Source organism: Acomys russatus, chromosome 14 (genome assembly GCF_903995435.1).
Source record: "Acomys russatus chromosome 14, mAcoRus1.1, whole genome shotgun sequence".
Classification (NCBI taxonomy): domain Eukaryota; kingdom Metazoa; phylum Chordata; class Mammalia; order Rodentia; family Muridae; genus Acomys; species Acomys russatus.
The window spans coordinates 28,603,363-28,622,746 of record NC_067150.1 but is presented as its reverse complement, the minus strand read 5'-3'; the positions used below and the strand labels follow the sequence as shown (position 1 = coordinate 28,622,746).

The 19,384-nt window shown below is 44.2% G+C and overlaps 1 protein-coding gene and 1 pseudogene across 1 annotated transcript in view; one reads left to right on the top strand and one right to left on the bottom strand.

Moving 5' to 3' along the window:
* The window catches only part of Dcps (decapping enzyme, scavenger), a 53,691-nt gene that overhangs the window by 16,794 nt on the left and 17,513 nt on the right, over positions 1–19,384 (top strand). The window lies entirely within an intron of this gene.
* LOC127198694 (U3 small nucleolar RNA-interacting protein 2-like) lies at positions 1,624–5,650 on the bottom strand (annotated as a pseudogene).

The following is a 19,384-nucleotide window of genomic DNA, read 5'->3' as shown; positions in this document are numbered from 1 at the left end:
ACATTAAAACATTGGCCTGTTGATTTCAAGCCGTCTGTGTCACTGTTAAGCTATCTGATGCCAGGGCTGAAGAGACAGCTCAGACGGTCAAGGCTAGGCTCATAACCAAAAAGACAACATAGCTGGTGCCAGCCTGAGTCTCATTGATTTGAAGGTACCTTGGGGTGGGTTGTTTTTATTTTGTTTCCTTTGTTGGGTAGAAATTTCTATTGTTTTGAGTAATCTTAGGCCATTCAGTTTGAAGCCTTTGGGCATTCTCCTGCTCTGTACACATTTTGTTCTCCCTACTTCTTTGATTTCTTTTCACCCATTTCTTTTTGCTTGACACCCCTACCCCATGTTAGACTCAAACTTAGGTTCTTGTGTGTGCTATTAATGAACAGACTTCTAAGACTGAGCTTTCCAGTTGCCTTACCTTCTCCATGTCTTTCCTTATTGTACTTTGATACATTGTCTGCACTGTGTCTTTCAGGTGTAGTGTAGGTATTAATTTGCCATTGATACTTTAAATGCTCTTTCCTCTGGTTCTCCAGTTTCGTTCTCATAGTATCTTGCTCCTGCTTTAGAAAAGTTAAATTGTGTTGGGTTTCTCTGACACACTAATTAGAGTTGTTGTTTTTAAATTATCTCCTGACCCTGAAACTATTTCATTCCTCTGGGATCTGGTTCCCTTGTTTATCTTGGTCATTCTTCTTCAGGCTTCTGTTTTCTCTCAGTGTCTGGTGATGCACAGTAGTTCATTCATACTTTAAAATGAAGCATTGGGTGCGTATTCTTGAGAGCTGATGTTTCAGCTGCCAGCACAAGGAGTTGATCTCTTTCTGCAGCAGGCCTGTGCCCTGAGTGAGAAGCCACTCTGTGGTTGGGAGAGGGGCTTATTGGCTGCCAGACTGAGCTTGACTCTTGCAGTCCAAGTGATACTGTCAGCTCATGCTCCCAAATGAAGAATAGTATGAGCTCTAGACCCGATCTGGCCTACAAAGCCCGAAGTGTTTACCAGCTGGGTCTTTATAGAAGTTTGTCAACTTCTGCTCTAGTCCATCGGTTTAATATTTTGGAGGCCAGCCCTCCTCTTTCCACCTGGCATTAGGTGCTTCCCCTGGGATATGACAACGATGGAGCCAATTAGTGCACTTGTTCTGCACGCGGCCCTCAAGCTGATCTCAGTGTTCAGCTTCATTTCCCTTCCTGTCCTCAGTAGCTGTTTCTCAGAACCTAGCTTCCCTCCTGGACCCCCTGAACAGGGCTGATGAACCTCTCCACGTAGCCTGCCGATGCCCGTGTGCCAGCTGCCTCCTGTGCTGTCTTGTACGTTTGCACTCCACTTCAATTTTAAGACGTGAACTGGTCCCGTTCCTCCTGACTCCCACTCTTGTTCTTGCCATCATTTTACCGCCATTGCGGTGGACTTTCTTTACTTTTTAAAGACAGTGTCTCACTATGTAGCCCTGGCTGGCTTGCAACTCACAGAGATCCGCCTGCCTCTTCCTCCTCAGTGCTGGGATTAAAGATGTGGGCTACCACCCCTGGCCTAAGTGGTGGGCTTTTTTTTTTTTTTTTAATAGAAGGCTTTAATACAGAAAGAAGGGCAGGGCCTGGAAAGCACTTAAATAAGGATGCGTGTCAGGAGCCAGCAGCAGGGGGTGCAGGGACTCTGTGGAGTGGGATGATACAGACTGAGTTCTGAGCCTTTTTGATCCTTCACCGTTGGCCAAGCCTGTCCTCCTGTCCCACTCCAGCCCCCAAGAAGTCCCCGGCACTGGAGAACTTAAGGCTGTTAATAAAACCAACCAGGAGATGTCACAGAGAAGGTCAAGCTGCTGGACGCCCTCTCCACACTGCCAAAGCCGCACACAGGCATTGTGATGGCCACATGGTCTGTATTGAGTAGGGTTGCCACAGACGGTGCCCAGAAGGGCTGTTTCCGGTTTGGCTCCTTATGCAGCCCATGAGCTTCATGCTGGAAGGCAAGTGGTCACATCTTAGGCCCCACAAGACCACAGAGCTGTCATCCGCACCTGACACCATACGCTCCTTGATGGATACAGTCAGTGGAATACTGGTGGCCATAGAAGACAAGCTGAGATTCCTCTGGGAGTTTGCGCGTGTGCGCGCACGCACAGTCCCATCCCAACCCCTAGGTGTCACACAGCACTCTCGGCTCAGGACATGCAATGCAGCCACAGCATCCGGGTGCACAAAAATGTCTCCACAAAGGAGTTTTCTGCTACATTCCACAAAGTGTTCCTAGGAAGTGCCGTAGAGCTTGTGAGTACCTCTTTGGAAGGCCAGTCCTGACACAGCACTGTGGTGTCCCATGAAGGTGTACAGGTGCTGGCAGCTCTGGGCCTTCCAAATTATAATGAGCTTGCTACAGTTGCCAGAGGCAAGGTGCTTGCCATCAGAGGAAATGCCCATGCAGAGGATGTGGGTGCTGTGGCCTGTAGGCTAGCCCTGGGTCCCCTTTTCAGTTTGAGGAATCACACGCAGCTCCCGCCCACTCTCTACACTCCACTCTTGGCGTACTTTTAAACAACTGTTTTTATTTGGGGTTTCTTAAATCTCTTTCTCCCTTTTCTACCCCAATCACTTTCAACACCCCAACACCAGGTAGGGGAGAAAGAAGGTTAGTGGGGAGAGGAGACATAGTTTTCCTTAACTGCTTCCTGCTGTTTAGGGCTGTCAGTTCCTTGAGGCAAGTCCAAAACTTCTTTTAAGGCTATCTCTGACTTCTTTTCATCATCCTGCCACAATAGTAACCAGGAGCAGTGGGGTGGGGGGTGTGGGCGTGGGAAGCACCAGCAGCCTTCTTTCTGGGAACCCCCAGTTTCTTGCCCAGTCTGGCTCTTATCCTGTTGGCAAAGACCACACCCACCACACAAGACACTTCCCAGCTGACAAACATCACTTGCCCTCTCAGTAGGCAGTTAGCAGCTGTGGACAAACTAGAGCAGCCCCCCGAATCCCACACCTGGGATTAAAACAAAAGCATATTTATGTATAAACCAAGGCTTCCACAACACTCCACTTAATAATCCTCAGGAGTGATAACCGAACATGTGATAGAGAGCTGGTGGCCCTGCAAAACTTGAATGTCATTGGGAGCTGGGACCTAGATCTCCTTTGCCACTGATTTCTCCACCCTGCCTCTCTGCTCGAGCAAGCACCACACCACCTGATTCTCCTCAAATGCACTAGTTCTAGCATTCTCTTTCTCTTGCTTCCAGAGCTATTCAAGGTAGAGTTTGGCCAAGTGTAGCTTCCTCCAGCTCCTCCTCCTCCTCCTCTTCTGTTTTCCACAGAGGCAAGCTCTCGCTCTCAGAATCGCTAGAAATCGCTTCATTTATTTTGCCACCACCCTTAGACTTGCCTCTGTCCCCAGCAGAGTCAACCTTTCACCACCGCTTGCCAGCCCCAGGCCGGGCTTGGCCTGGTGGCCAGCTTGCCTGCTTGTGCTTACAAGCTTATGAGCTGCCATGGTGGTTGACATGCTGCTCATCAAAGTGCTGCTGTGGCTGTGGGAGAACTCATATGGCTGCTAAACCCCGGCTGCCGTGATGGGCTTTTTTAATGACTGAGAGTCACCATTACAAAGGAGTTGAGTGTCTCCCATATATGTCTACATTTGATGGCTGAGGGCCCTGTAGATATCTGTAGCATAGCACACAGAAGGCCACCTCATTGAGAGCACACCAGAGAGAATCAAGACCCTAGCATCCCCCTAATTCCCACGCACAGATTTCCAGGTGCTCCTGTGCAGTGGGTATAGATGAACATTAGACACGACCAGATCCACGGACACCCACCTTTGTAAGAACTGCATCCCTTTGAGCTAGCATTTCTACTTCCTGATAGCTAGCTTAGATACATGCTCATTTGTATGCGTAAGGGGGTGGAAAGCATTCATTGCAGCATCATTTGTGATGGAACAAAACAAGAACAACCTAAATGACCCTGTGAGGTCAGTAAAGCATGCTGTGTGCATGTCATGGGCTACTCCACATGTGGGCCCTGGAGAATCAGATGACCACTTGTACTTAAAGAGAACTGAATATGTGTATGCTCATAGTAGTATAAAGTCAAAAAAGGAAAGGCTGGGATGAGGAATGAGATGAATATCAGTATTGAAAGAACTGGGGTACACTGGGCGTGCTGGCTCAAGCCTTTGATCCCAGCACTTGGAAAGTGAGTGGGTCTCTGTGAGTTTGAGGCAAGCCTGGTTAACAATTCCAGGCCAGCTTAGGATACATAGTGAGACCCTGTCAATCAATCAATCAATCATTCATTAAAGGAAAAAGAAAAGGAGTGGGGCTAGATTTGTGAGTTTTTCGAGACTAGTCATGCGATGCTTAAACACACAGAGAGTTTTTTTTTTTTAGGTTGCTAACTCTTCAAGTGAGACAAAGGAACAAATTAAAAAAAAAAAAAGAAGCCTGTCTGAGGTTCGGTTGCTTCCTTTGCAGCATGCCTTTGACTCTGGTCAGATGGAACCTATCAGTTGACCACCAAGTATTGCATAGCCCCAAACCATGTGTGCTCCAGCTGTGATGACCCACATCTACCTCTAGGGCATTGGTTCTCAACCTTTTTAATAATGTGGTTCCCCAAGCTGTGGTGATCCCAACCATTGTTGCTACTTCATAACTGTAATTTTGCTGCTGTTACGAATCGCAGTGTAAATCTGTAATATGCAAGATATCTGATATGAGACCCCTGCGAAAGGGCCGTTCACCCGAAAGGGTTTCAAACCACATTTTGAGAGCTGCTGCTCTAGGATATACATTAGTGAGTGCTAAATTAAGTGAGGTGGCTGTGTGCAGGAGATTCCTGGTCTGGGGACAGCTATGTGCAGTCTCTTCCCAGATGGTCTGTGTTTAATGATGTGGAGGGCTGGAGGTAGACAGGGTAGAAATGCCCCCCTAACTGCTGTCTCTCCCCTCCCCACCCACCCCGTTTTTCTGAGACAAGGTTTCTTTGTTTAACAGCCCTGGCTGTCCTGGAAACTCACTTTGTGCAATACTGCTTTATTAACAGAACTAACTGGAAATGAGTTCTACAGGGGTGGTGGCACTGCATAGAGAGGACAGGTTTTCTTCTGCTCTTTGCCAATGCTTTCAGAGCTTCTGACCTGAGTGTGCCAGGGCTTTCTAGCCTGAGAGGGACAGTGGAAGACAATAAGCAGAATAATTGCAAGGAAGATGGGAAGGTCCCGATACCCAACTCAGATTCTTGACCCCAAATCTGTGTCCCTTCTTCTGATCGTTGGACTCATGTCTCTCCACCAACCATCTTGACAGCAAAGGCCTCTCTCTTCAGTACTCTCTTTAAAGATGCTGGAGGAACCATTGCATTCAGAACACTCTAGGAATGAGTAGGTCTGGGGTGCGGAGAAGTATCCACCACAGGAAGAACTGTGGTCTTTCCCTCTGCCTTCCTCAGATGGGACAAGGTCCCAATACTCTGTGAATTGGTCTATCCATTTGCCATGGGGTAAAGGCTGATTACCCACAACCAGTCCCACCACATGGCTCCTCACAACTCGAGATGGTGGCCGGTTCTGTTTCCAGTCCTCATGTCTGAGTAGGTAACAACCTAGAATTCCTAGCTCCTCTCCTGGAGAGTTATCCTGTGCCTTGGCCTTCTTTCCCATATCAAGGTTCAGGGGTGCTACGTTGAGAACCTGCACCCATATTCCTCTGAATGAACCAAGCAAATTCTTTGAATAGGAAAGCTAAAGGAAGTGCTGTATTTTGGAGTGTTCGGCTCTTGTGATCTGGTGTACTCAGCACCAAAAATAGTTTTTTCCTACTGGGGGAGTGGGGGGGGGGGGGAAGCAGGTGGGCTCTTGGCCCTAAGGTCAGGGCTGTCATTCAGCAGTTTTTTTAGTCTCACTGGGGATCAGCTCTCTGAAAGTGGAGCTTTTCTGAGAGCTGTTTGCCTCATGGCACTATTTCCTTTCCCCCAAGACTACCACCCCAGGTGGCTACATTCACAGCTGCTGCTTTTGCCTGGGGACCAGGAGACCTAGGGGTTTTGTTACCAGGTGCTGTCACATGCTCCCTTCTGGACTTAAGACACAGAGGAGTTGGCTACAGGCTTGCTGATGGTCGGTTCTGTTAAAGTCAGTGTCAATCTCTTCTCTGTATCCAGCAGCACCCCAGTGCTGTTTGTTTGTTTGTTTGTTTTTTGTTTTTCAAGACAAGAGTTTCTCTGTGTAGCCCTGGCTGTCCTGGACTCTCTCTGTAGACCAGGCTGGCCTTACAGCAGTCTGCTGGCCTCACAGCAGTCTGCCTGCCTCTGCCTCCCAATGAGTGATGAGTTGGCTCCCCTGTGCTTTCACAGAGGCAGGATCTGGACCCACCCTCAGCCAAGTTAACTCTTCACATGCTGGTCTCTTCAGGCCTCCAATGAATACTTCCAGCAGCCCACAGTATGGGACAGTGACAACTCACCCGAGCCTGTGACCAACAGCTAGCCTCCACTCCGCCCTCTGACCATACAGCCAGGGGACATCTACAGAAGAGGATTGTTAACACAGACCCAGCAGGTGGGGCAGCCTGTAGGCTTCCTAGAGGAGCCCAGTGACCCAATGTCTTGCTGGGCCTGCTGGCTTGTGCATTCCCTCACCTGGCTTGCTCTGGAAGGCTCTTAAAGCCGTAGCCACACACTCCACTCACGATCTGTTCTTGCTTCTCTCTTCCCCAAGGGCCACATCTGGGTGAAATTAGTGGAAACCGGCTCATCAGAATGAAGGGAAAGCAAAAGCCACAGACAGAGCCATTGAAATGACCTCATCCTGCTGAAGTCCAGGCCTTGCCTGGGGAGGCAGCTTTGTTTGAACATGTGTATAGGAAGGAGAGCAGACTGTCTGTGGTTTGTGTTTTCATGTTCATGTGCTGCAGCATTTTCCTGGGGATTTGGCTAAGCTAGCCTTGGCAGTAAGTGGCAGCAGCTGCTCTTAACTTTCTTCTGGAGAGCCCTGCCTCCTACCTCTGAGAGCAGTTGGGTTTCTGTATCCAGCTTGGAGACGGGGTGGCTTGATTTACAGGAGAAGGCCTTGCAGGAGATCCACGAGGTCTTAGCAGTCAAGGTGGAACCATCCTAGCCAGAGCCCCAACAGCCTGCTCATGGGAGCCATAGAGAAAAGGACTGTGTAGGCTGCTGTCCAGCTGGGGTGCATCAGTGTGACCATCCCACTGCGAGAACATTTCTGTGGATAATGAGCTGCTGCCAGAGCCCGAGGGCTGGAAACACAACCACTTGGCTCTTCTTCTAAACTTCTCTACCCCAAGTCTCCCTCCTCATGAGCTCACACTAGTGGGGGGAGGGGCATGGTGTCACAAATGTTGAGTCGTGGCTGTGAACAGTGAGAGCTAGAGCCGGTCCTTTCCAGTTTTACTCTGCATACTCCAGGGCCTGTTCTCCAGCCACAGCTGGCTTCAGTCTGTGTATCATCCTCTAGCAGGGAGGGGAGTGGGGTTTGCATGTGCCACTTCCCAGGAAACATCATGGTGAGAGGCATAGTGGTGGTCTCTCCACACTTTGACCGATACCAACCACCCCCAGTTTGCAGTCTGGTCACATTGGCACCCCATGCTTGATGGTTTTAGTGACAATTGTCTTTGTGTCTAGGGGTAGGGTTGGGACTACTCAGAGGTAGAAAAAACACTTCATTAGCAGTCCCAGGATATTTTTCATTAAGGAGGGTAAAATATCCAAGTGAGAATTCCAGAAGAAAAATCAGAGTTAACTCAAGACAGCTTCTCAGGACTGAAGATGACTTCTGAGATTAAAGCCCCCTGTAGCCTCAAAAAAAGAAAGGGAAAGCCTATCAGTTAGCTATCTTAGTGGATGAAAATAAACTCAGTGCAGTACCCACTGTGTGATTAGCACATTGGGAACAGGTAGAAACAAGTTGCGTGACAGAACAGAATCAAAATGACCTTGGACTCCTCAACAGTAGCTTTATGATTCCAGGTTACTGCTTTTCATCTTTGAATTCCTTTGGTTTTAACACACACACACACACACACACACACACACACACACACACACACACACACCTTATTTTCTTACTTACTTTTTTTTACATCCTGACCGCAGTTTTCCCTCCCTCCTGTCCTCCCAGTTCATTCTCCCTACCTCCCCTCTGCCCTCCCCATCTCCTCCTCCTCCATCTTTATTCAGAAAAGGGCAGGCTTTCCATGGGTATCAACCAACTATGGCACATCACGTTGCAGGAAGACTACAACTTTCGTAATAGCCAAGCTGCTGTAACCATAGTTGAGCAAATGTCCTTGTAGTATGGTGGAGTATCCTTTGGGTATATGCCCAGGAGTAGTATAGATGGGTTTTGAGATAGATCAATTCCCAGTTTTCCAAGAAACCACCATATTGATTTCCTAATGTCTGTACAATTTTGCATTCCCACCAGTAATGGAAGAGTGTTCCCCTTGCTCCATATCCTTGCCAGAACAAGATGCCACTTGTATTTTTTATCTTAGCCTTTTTGACAGGTGTAAAGTGGAATCGCGGAGTTATTTTGATTTTCATTTCCTTGACAGCTAAGGATGTTGAACATTTCTTTAAGTGCTTCTCATCCATTTGAGATTCCTCTGTGAAAAGTTCTCTGTTTAAGCTGGGCAAGGTGGCATAGGCCTGTAATCCCAGTGTTCAAGGAGGCAAAAGCAGGAGGATCTCTGTGAGTTCAAGGCCAGCTTGGTCTACAAAGTGAGTTCAGGACAGCCAAGGGGAGAAACCCTGTCTCGAAACCGCCAAGAGAGCAAGAGAAAATCTTATTTAGATATGTACACCATTTTAAAAGCGGACCATTTAGTTTGTTGATGTGTGGTTTCCTTATGGATTTTGGAAATCTGTCCTCGCTCAGATGTGAGGTTAGTGACGAATTTTTTTTTCCCATTCTGTAGGCTGCCGTTTTGTCCTATTGGTGGTGTCCTTTGCCATACAGAAGCCTTTTAGTTTCATGAGGTCTCATGTATAAATTGATGTTGTGCCTGCACTGTTGGTGTTCTGTTCAGGAAGTTTTCTCCTGTGCCAGTATATTTGGTTTTATGCTGAAGTCTTTGATCTACTTGTGCTTGAGTGTTGTGCATGGTGATAGATATGGACCTATTGGCATCCTTCTATATGCTGACATCCAGGTAGACCAGCACCATTTGTTGAAGATGCTTTCTTTTTTCCCATTGTATGATTTTGGCTCTTTCAAAAATCAAGTGTCTGTAGGTGTGTGGGTTTATTTCTGGGTCTTCAATTCGATTCCATTGATCAACTGTCCGTTTTTATGTCAATACCATGCAGTTTTTTTTATTGCTTTAGCTCTGTAGTAAAGCTTGAAATCAGAGATGGTGATACCTCCAGAAATTCTTCTGTTGTACAGGATTGTTTTAGCTGTCCTGGGTTTTGGTTTGTTTGTTTGTTTGTCCATATGAAGTTGAGAATTAATTCTTTCAAGGTCTGGAAAGAATTGAGTTGGAATTTTGATGGGAATTGCGTTGAATCAGTAGATTGCTTTTGGTAAATGGCCATTTTTCTGTGTTATTCCTGCCGATCCACGAATCTTTGTATCTTCTGATATCTTCTCCAATTTTTCATCAAAAACTTGAAGTTCTTGTCATACCTGTTTTTCACTTCCTTAGTTAGAGTTATACCAAGATACTTTATATTCTTTGTGGCTATTGTGAAGGGTGTTGTTTCCCTGATTTCTTTCTCAGCCCTTTTATCCTGTGTATATAGGAAGGCTACTGATTTTTTTTTTTTTTAATAGTTAATCTAGTACCCAGCCACTTCCTAAAGGTGTTTTTCACCTGTAGAAGTTCCCTAGTAGAATTTTTGGGGTCGTTTATGTCTACTATTATATCGTCTGAAAATAGCAATATTTTTACTTCTTTCCCATTTGTATCCTCTTGATCTCCTTTAGTTGTGTCATTGCTCTAGCTAGAACTTCAAGTACTATGTTGAATAGATGTGGAGAGAGTGGACAGCCTTGTCTTGTCTTTGATTTTAATGGAATTGCTTTAAGTTTCTCTCTATTTAATTTGATGTTGGCTATTGTCTTGCTGTATATTGCCTTTATCATGGTTAGGTCTGTCTCTTGTATCCCTGATCTCGCCAAGACTTTTATCATAAAAGGGTGTTGGATTTTGTCAAAGGCTTTTGCAACATCCTATGAGATGATCATGTGTTTTCTTTCAGTTTGTTTATGTGGTGGATTACATTGACAGATTTTCATATTTTGAACCGTCCCTGCATCTCAGGGATGTAGCTTACTTGATTTGATTTGTGAGTATTTTATTGAGAATTTTTACATCAATGTTCATGAGTAAAATTGGTCTGTAATTCTCTTCCTTTGTTGAGTCTTTGGGTAGTTTGGGTAACAGGGTGACTGTGGCCTCATAAAAATGAATTTGGCAATATTCCTTCTGTTTCTATTTTGTGGAATGATTTGAGGAGCATTGGTATTAGCTCTTCTTTGAAAATCTGGTAGAATTCTGAGCTAAAACCATCTGGCCCTGGACTATTATGGGGGCATTGGGGGACTTTTAATAATGACTGCTTCTATTTCCTTAGGAGTTATGGGTCTATTTAAATAATTTATCTGATTTAACTTTGGTAAGTGTTATCTATCAAGAAATTTGTCCAATTTTGTGGAGCATAGGTTTTTGAAGTATGACCTAATGATTTTTTTTTTTTTTTTAATTTCTTTGGTGTCTGTTATGCCCCTTTTCCTTTCCTTTCTGGCTTTGTTAATTTGGATATTCTTTCTCTGTCTTTTAGTTAGTTCATATAAGGGCTTGTCTATCTTGTTATTTCAGTTTTCTTATATCTGTTGAGGTTTGCTTTGTGACAGAGTATGTGATCAATTTTGAAGAAGGTTCTGTGAGGCGTTGAAAAGAAGGTATATTCTTTTGTGTTTGGGTGAAATGTTCTGTAGATATCTGATAGATCCATTTGAATCGTAACATCTGTTAGTTGCAATTTTTCTTTGTTTAATTTCTGTCTGGTTGACCTGTCCTTTGATGAGAATAGGATATTGAAGTTTCCAGCTATTAATATGAGGGGTTCTATGTGTGATTTAAGTTCTCATAGTGCTTCTTTTACAAATGTGGGTGCCCTTGCATTTGCGGACATAGATGTTCAGAATTGAATATCTTGAGTCATCTTGGTGGATTTTTCCTTTGATGAATATGAAGTGTCCTTCCCTGTCTCTTGCATTTAAGTTTTGCAGGAAGTCTATTTTGTTAGATATTAGAATTAATAAATCAGCTTGTTTCTTGTGTCCATTTGCTTGGAAAATCTTTTTCCAAATCTTTACTCTGAGATAATGTCTATCTTTGATGTTGATGTGTGTTTCTTGTTGTAACATAATGATGGATCCTGTTTTTTTTAATCTATTCTGTTAACCTGTGTCTTCTTATTAGGGAATTGGGTCCATTTAAATTGGGAGATATTAATGATCAAAAGATTGTTAATTCCTGTTATTTTGATGTTGGCGTACTGTGTGTGTGTGTGTGTGTGTGTGTGTGTGTGTGTGTGTGTGTGTGTCTGTGCATACACACGCATTTTCCTTCTTTAGGTTTTTCTGGTGTGAAATTATTTATTTTCTATTTTTTCTTGGGTGTAGTTAACCTCCTTGGGTTGGAGTTTTCCTTCTAGTACCTTCTATAGGGCTGGATTGTGGACAGATCCTGTTTAAATTAGACTTTGTCATGGAATATCTTGTTTTCTCTGTCTACGGTCATTGAACGTTTTGCTGGGTATAGTAGTCTTGGCAGGCACCTGTGGTCTCTTTGAGCCTGTAAGATATCTGTCTAAGCCTTTCTGTCTTTCAGAGTATCTCTTGAGAAGCTGGGTATAGTTCTAATAGGTCTGCCTTTATATGTTACTTGGCCTTTTTGTAGCTTTTAATATTATTTTTTGTTCTGTACATTTAGTGTTTTTATTATTACATGGTGAGAAGACTTTCTTTTTTGGTCCAATCTATGTGGTTTGTGTAAACTTTTTTAAAAAATTTATTTACCTTTATTTTATGTGCATTGGTGTTTTGCCTACATGTGTCTATGTGAGAGTGTCAGATCTTGGAGTTACAGACAATTGTGAACTGCCATGTGGGTGCTGGGATTTGAACCCAGGTCCTCTGGAAGAGCAGTCAGTGTTCTTAACCCCTGAGCCATCTCTCCAGCCCCCATGCAAGCTTCTTGTATGTTTATAGACACCTCTTTCTTTAGGTTAGGAAAAATTTCCCCTTTGATTTTGTTGAAAATATTTTCTGGGCCTTTGAGCTGGGAATCTTCTTTTCCTGTTATTATTAGGTTTGATTTTTTTTTTTTTTCATGGTGTCCCAGATATCCTGGATGTTTTGTATCAGGAACTCTGTAGAGTTAATATTTTTTCTGACTGATGTATCAATTTCTTCTAGTATCTTCTACATCTGAGATTCTCTCTATCATCTTTTGTAGTCTGTTGGTGATGCTTGCCTCTGTAGTTCTTTTCTTGTTCACTTACCTAGATTTCCCATCTCCAAGATTCTGTGTGTGTGTGTGTGTGTGTGTGTGTGTGTGTGTGTGTGTTGCTTCTATTTCTATTTTCAGGTCTTGAACAGTTTTGTTCATTTTCCTGTTTGTATTTTCCTTGAGTTCTTTAAGGGATGCATTCACTTTGTTTTTAAGGGCTGCTATCATCTTCATAACTTGGATTTAAGGTCATTTTCTTGTGCTTCTGCTGTTGGAATATCCAGGGCTTGTAGTAGGATAGCTTGGCTCTGGCCACTGTTGCTTATATTCTTATGCTAGCCTCTAGCCTGGCCTCTGGTAAAGCAGGAATTCCTGTGTGAGTTATGGGCCAGCTGGAATATGGATCCCCAGGGATGGGATGCTGTTGGGGGCTTTTGGCAGTGTCTTTCCTGGGGTCCCTAGTATTGGTATCACCTCTGGTAAAGCAGAAGTTCTGTCGGAGTTGTGGGCAGGATCTTTTAAAACTTTTTAAGGTTTAAATTTTTAAAGAAAAAAATTTTTTTTGTGTGAGTGTATGTGTGTGCATCTGTGTCTTTGTGTGTGTGTGTATCTGTTCATGTGAATGCAGGTGCTGGTAGAGGTCAGAGGCATCAGATCCCCTGAAGTTGGAGTTGCAGGTAGTTATAAGCTGCCCAACATGGATGCTGGGAATCAAACTCTGGTCTCCTACAAGAGCAGTATGTGAGCCAGCCACTGAGCGAGCTCCCCAAATTTTACTTTATTATTATTATCACTGCTTATGTATTTTCTGTGTAGGAGGGCTTTAGGTATGCCACAGCATACATGTACGGGTGACAGGACAGTTTTCTGAAGTCTAGTCTCTCCTCTACCATGTGCATTCTGGGGATGAAACTCAGAGCATCAGATATGGCAGCAAACACGCTTGCCCTCTGAGACATCTCTGTTTCCTTCTATCCTAGATTTTTTTTAGCTAACTTCTGAAGTATGACAATAGAATAAAGACATTTTGAGATGTTCCAAGTTGCAGATTTATCTCCTTGCACCATCGCTGTGGAAGCAACTTGAGTTTGTGCTTTTGCCCAGTTGTTCTCCTGTGTGGTCCCTGGGCCAGCAGCATCAGGCCACCTGGGAACTTGTTAGATACACAAATTCTATGGCTCTGCCGGAGGCCTCACAAGTCAGGTGGCTGTGTTGCACATGGAAACTTTGTCAGGTTTTTTTTGGCTGATAAATGTTCCTTGTTTACATTTAACATGCTGATGAAGATACGCAGCTTTATATATAGCAAAAAGAAACATAAGCTAAGATTACCAGTTTACACATTAGATGTTTTTATACTTTTAACAATAGTAACAGGAGGCGTTTTAATTCTTTTATCTGGGAAGCTGTTCAAAATATAGTTTCTCTTCCCCTGTCTAATAGAAATCAGCTTTAAAAACATTGAGTTGAGTTAGCGGTATAACTCAATGATAGAGTTCTTGTCTGGCATACATGAGAGTCTGGGTTCACACTCCAACACAGCAGCGCAACAAGAATAACTACCAGATGTGGTTTCACACGCCTGTAATCCCAACACTTGGAAGCCAGAGGCAAGGGGGTTGCTGCAAGGTTGAGGCCAGGCTGGCCTTTATTGCCAGGGACACATAGCAAGATTGTTTTCTCAGGATGATGATGGTGGTGGTGATATTTTGATGTTATATATGGCCCCTGGCTCCATCTATTTTTCAAAACAGGGATATTTTAATGGTAAATGCAATTTTGGTGTTAAAAGTTGTTTTGTACCTGGAGTGCTAGTACACACCTTTAATACTAGCCAGAGGCAGGTGGATCACAGAGTTCAGGGCTAGCTTGGTCTACAAAGTGGGTTCCAGATCATCTAGAGCTATATAGTGAGACACTGTCAAGGGGGGAAAGTTGTATTAACCTATGTTAATTAGACAAAATAATAGGCTTCTTTAGGACATTCTCACGCATGTATATAATGTATTATCTTAGTTAGGGTTAATGTTGTGATAAAAACACCATAACCAAAAACAAATTGGGGAGGAAAGGCTTTATTTGGCTTACACTTCCACAGCACTGTTCATCATCGAAGGAAGTCAGGACAGGAACTCAAACAGGGCAGGAACCTGGAGGCAGGAGCTGATGGAGAGGCCACGAAGGGTAGCTGCTTACTGGCTCACTCGCCATTGCTTACTTAGCCTGCCTTCTTATAGAACCCAGAACTACCAGCCCAGGGGTGGCATTAAGAAAATGCCCTGTGGCTGGTTCTTATGGGATCATTTTCTCGATTGAGGTTTCCTCCTTACAGATAACTCTAGCATGTGTCAGGTTGACATAAACTATCCAGCACACATATGCTGATCTTATTCTCTTTCTCCTCCTCCCTTCCCTTGGGGAGACATAAACAACATTTATCCTCTCCTCGGACAGTCACAAGCCAAGGTGTGGTTCTTCCAGAGTTCTTTCTGGGGGAACCAATGAGTTTATTGGCTTCCTTACACAGCAGTCAGTGAGGGGGTACAGGCAAGAACATCGGTGACTTTAAAGTAGTCACCCTCAACATGGATGATCACACCCTTGGTTATGTAGATGGAGACTCCACCCCATTTCCTTTCCTATTTATATCCTCGAGTCCTTCCCAGAGACTCCTAGGCCATGTGTAATTAGGGCAGAATTGCGTACATACAACTGGTCAGAAGGGTGACTGGATGCTTAGGTAAGAGTTCCATGACTCCCTGCCCCCCTCTTTCCAGGACAGAGCTTGACAGTTGGCAAGCCCAGCTATGATGATCTTTGGTGAGCAGGCCTAGCCAAACCCCTAAAGATGGTAGCAGTTTGGCTCAGAGGGTAGTCCTGTATAATGGTCCCCTTCCACTTCAGTAACTTAAGAAGGGGCCATTGCTGGGGCTGGGGAGTGAGACTGGCCACAGAGATGGTCTCAAGTTATGTCACTTCGCTGCAGAAGACAGATTTTCATCTCTTTTATTGGTTTTTGTTTTATTGAAATGGGGTCTTGCTATGGCGGCCAGACTGGCCTAGAACTCACGATGATCCTCTTGCCTTAGCCTCTGGAGGAGCTGGGAGTATAGGCATGTGCTATACTGTGTGTGTGTGTGTGTGTGTGTGTGTGTGTGTGTGTTGCTAGGCATTGAATCCACAGTCTTTTGCATGTTAGTTAAGCACACTACTACAGGGCCATATATGGGCCTGTTTTATGTCCCCAACGCCCTCCAAGATATTATTATGTAGCCCTGGATGACCTGGGAATCCCTGTGTAGACCAGACTGGCCACAAACTGCCTTTGCCTCCCAAGTGCAGGATTAAACACCACACTCAGCCCTTAAGATTTGTTTTGTTTTTAATTTTTAATACATTAAAATTTATTTTGTGCATATATTTGTATATGTGTGGATATGCACTGCCAGAGGACATGTATTTCCAAACTCCGAGACAGCTTTTAGTTTGTTTTCTCCTTCCACCATGGAGTCCCAGGAGTAGAACTCCAGAGGGAAGGTCGTCAGGTACCCTATTCACAGAGCCATCCTACAGCCTCTTATTTTTACTTTTTATTTTTAAAGATTTTATTTATTTATTTTATGTATATGAGTGCTCTATCTGCATGTACACTTGTAGGCCAAAAGATGGCATTAGAAGGTATAGATGGTTCCCATGTCGTTATTGGGAATTGAACTCAGGACCTCTGGAAGAGCAGACAGTGCTCTTAACCATTGAGCCATCTCTCTAGCCCTCTTATTTTTATTTTTAAACTTATGTGAATGTATGTATGTCAGTGTGAGTTTGTGCATATAAATATTTGCTGGTGAAATTGAGATGAAGGCATCAAATCCTGTGGTACTGGAGTTACGCACAGCTGTAAGTAACTCATATGGGTGTTGAGAACCAAACTAGTCCTCTGCAAGAACAGAATCTGCTCTTGGTTCCTAAGCTGTCTTCACCCCGCAGTTTTATCTTTTAAATGGCTGAATAGTACTCCATTATATGTGCTTTTAAATTCTGCCTACTGATTTACTAGGTAAGTTATTGTCAAGAATTGAAAATATTTGTGTGGATTTTTCTAATGAAAATTCTAAGAAGTAATTTCAAAAATAATGACAACTTGGAGTTTAAAGACCACTGTTTCAGCAAAAAAGGAAACAATCATGAAAGCAGAAGATCACTTTTCCAGTGCCCAGTTTCAGAAAAAGGGGGAAGCAGTACCAGGACGGTAGTGCTTAGGCAGAGGCCCCAGGAAAGCATCATCACTGCTCATGTGCCTGATGAATTTTAACATGTCTGAAGGTTTCTGTAAACAGAAAAGTGAGTTTGAGATGCTCTGGGTTTTGGTGTACTGGGGTTCCCTTGTAACTGAATTGTGGTCTGCATTAGCAGTGAGGTTGAGGAGGGGTATAGCTTTCCTAGCTAATCATAGAGTGGCCTGTGGGAGATACAGAGATTGGATGTGTGACTCCTGTTCCCTAGTATATTTTTAACAGGTGTTCATATGTTCGTGAGTCTTGAGCAAACTCTTGATATCATGATCTTAACAGAAATTAACCAGGTAAAAAGGTAATTACTAATTTTGAACATTAGAAATTGTACTAAAAAGGAAAAAACAATGGTAGTATTGAATATCAGTTTGTCAAAACCTGTGATGATGCTTGAGAAGCATGCGGCCAGACATGTGGCGTGTGTGCGTGCACACTTGGTAGATGGCCAGTCGGACGTGAGTCTTACCTTCTAGAGGAGTGGCCAGTGCAGTGATGGCAAACCTCAAAAGGCAGGTAGGAACGAGAAGAGTGGTGAGTGGAGTTCTAAGTGGTGCCTTTATGAGGCTAGAGATTGGGGGCACAGGGAGGAGTGAAACATTTCAAAGCAAGCACCACCTGACTTCATTCAGCCTCTGCAAATTCAGGTTGAGTTCAAAATAAAAGGCAAAATTTAAGAAACATAACAGCACGCCTGTAATCCCCAGCATTCTGGGAGGCAGAGTCAGGCAGATCTCTATGAGTTCAAGGCCAGCCTGTTCTACAGAGTAAGTCCAGGACAGCCCAGGCTACACAGAGAAACCCTGTCTCAAACACACACACACACACACACACACAGGAAAATAAACAAAAAAATAAAGAAAACATGACAGGCAGGAGCCTTTGTGAGGAGTACCATGGAGTTGTTTATTATATTGTCAGCGTTCATGGTGGGCTTTTAGGGAATTTAAGATTGTCCTGGTGTGTTCTTTTTAAAGGATGCTGGCAGGAGGGCATGGTTGGGGAATTCCTTGTTGCTTCCCAAGCTACACAAACAGGAAGGGTTTGGGGTGGAAAAGCTGCTGCAGTGTATTGATCATTCCAAGCAGAGCCAGTGCTCCCTCCAGCCAACTTGCTTGCTTGGCGCCGTTTGCCGAGAAGGATCCCAAGTGGTTTCACCTAGTGGCTAGACAAGGCTGCCGCTATGTTGCCAGGAGCCTCAGGAATACTCAGGCGTTTCTGTCTGTCCCTGCTATCCCCCATGTGTTAAAGGGGATTGCCATGATGCCCACTTTGTTTGTGAGAAGCAAATGACTCAGTGCACTCACTGACTTAACATTGAGTCTGGTGTGTCTATTAGAAACTCAAGCCAAGGTTCAGAAGGGTGTTTGACACCTCTTCTGTTTTGTTAAGCTCTTACTTTGAAACAAGTGAAAGGACAACAATAACGAAAACATCCTACGGGAAAGTGGTGAAGACAATTGAAGACTTCCTATGTCTCTTTGCTTCTCCTTCCACGAAGATAAAGTGTTGCAGTGGGTCCAAGTATGAAAATAGACAAACTATTCATTTCAGAATAATCTCAGTTTTAAATTTTATTTTTTTATTATTTTTAAGAAGTGTGTGTGCGCGCATGTCAGATCCCCCTGAGGCTGGTGTTGTAGGCAGCTGTGAGCCACCAGCTTTGGGTGCTGGAAATCAGATGAGCAGGGAGCCCTCTGGAAGAACGTGTCCCAGATCTTGCCTCTGTAGAGTGGTTCCATGCTGTAGGCCCATTATTAAGTGCCTGTTTCAGTGTCCTGTGTAAAGCAGGGTTTTTGTCCCACACAGGATCCACTGAAACCCCCTCAGTTCCACTCATTTAGTCTCTTCTGGAGCAATTCCTCAGCCACTCTTTCCTAGCTTTAACATCTTGGGTTTTGTTTTGTTTATTGAGACATGGTCTCTGTACGTTGCCCATGCTGGCCTCAAAACCCTGGCTCCACCTCCGGAGTGCTGGGACTGCAGGACATGCACTATTACACCCTTAACATTGACCTTTTGGAAGCGTCCTTAGGCCACTCACTCATGTTGGGAATACTCTCAGGATTTGGGGCGCTGGGGTTTCTTTGTGACTGATGTGGAGTCTGCTTTAGCAGTGAGGTTGAGGCGAGGGCATTGTTTTCCCATGTAGTCATTGACTGACCTGTGAGAGAAACAGAGCTTGCACAGGTGCCTCCTGTTTCCCAGCATATTTCTAACAGACGGTTCTGTGTTTATTGATCATCAGCTCTTGACCACACTCCCAAAGTTCAGCTGCAGGTGAGACTCTGGAGGTGGTTTGGAGGCTGCCAGTGGAAAACAGCATTGAGAAAGAAACATTGATTTTTTTTTTTTTTTTTTTTAAATCAGGGAGTATTTATTCCATCTGGGACACAGATGTTCTTTCCAGGTTTAAAGTCTGAAAAAGCCAAATTCATGCGTTCATTTGCACAGTAATTACTATTGAGTGCTCACTGCATGTGAGGTGCCAGGGATGAATAGTAAAAATAAAAGTCAGATCTCTTCTTGGACTTTTGTTCTCATAGTGTTAGGGGGGACCATAGACAAAGGAGGGTCATAGAACCCTACCAGGCTGCCAAGCTCGCCTGAAACCCAGTGGAAACA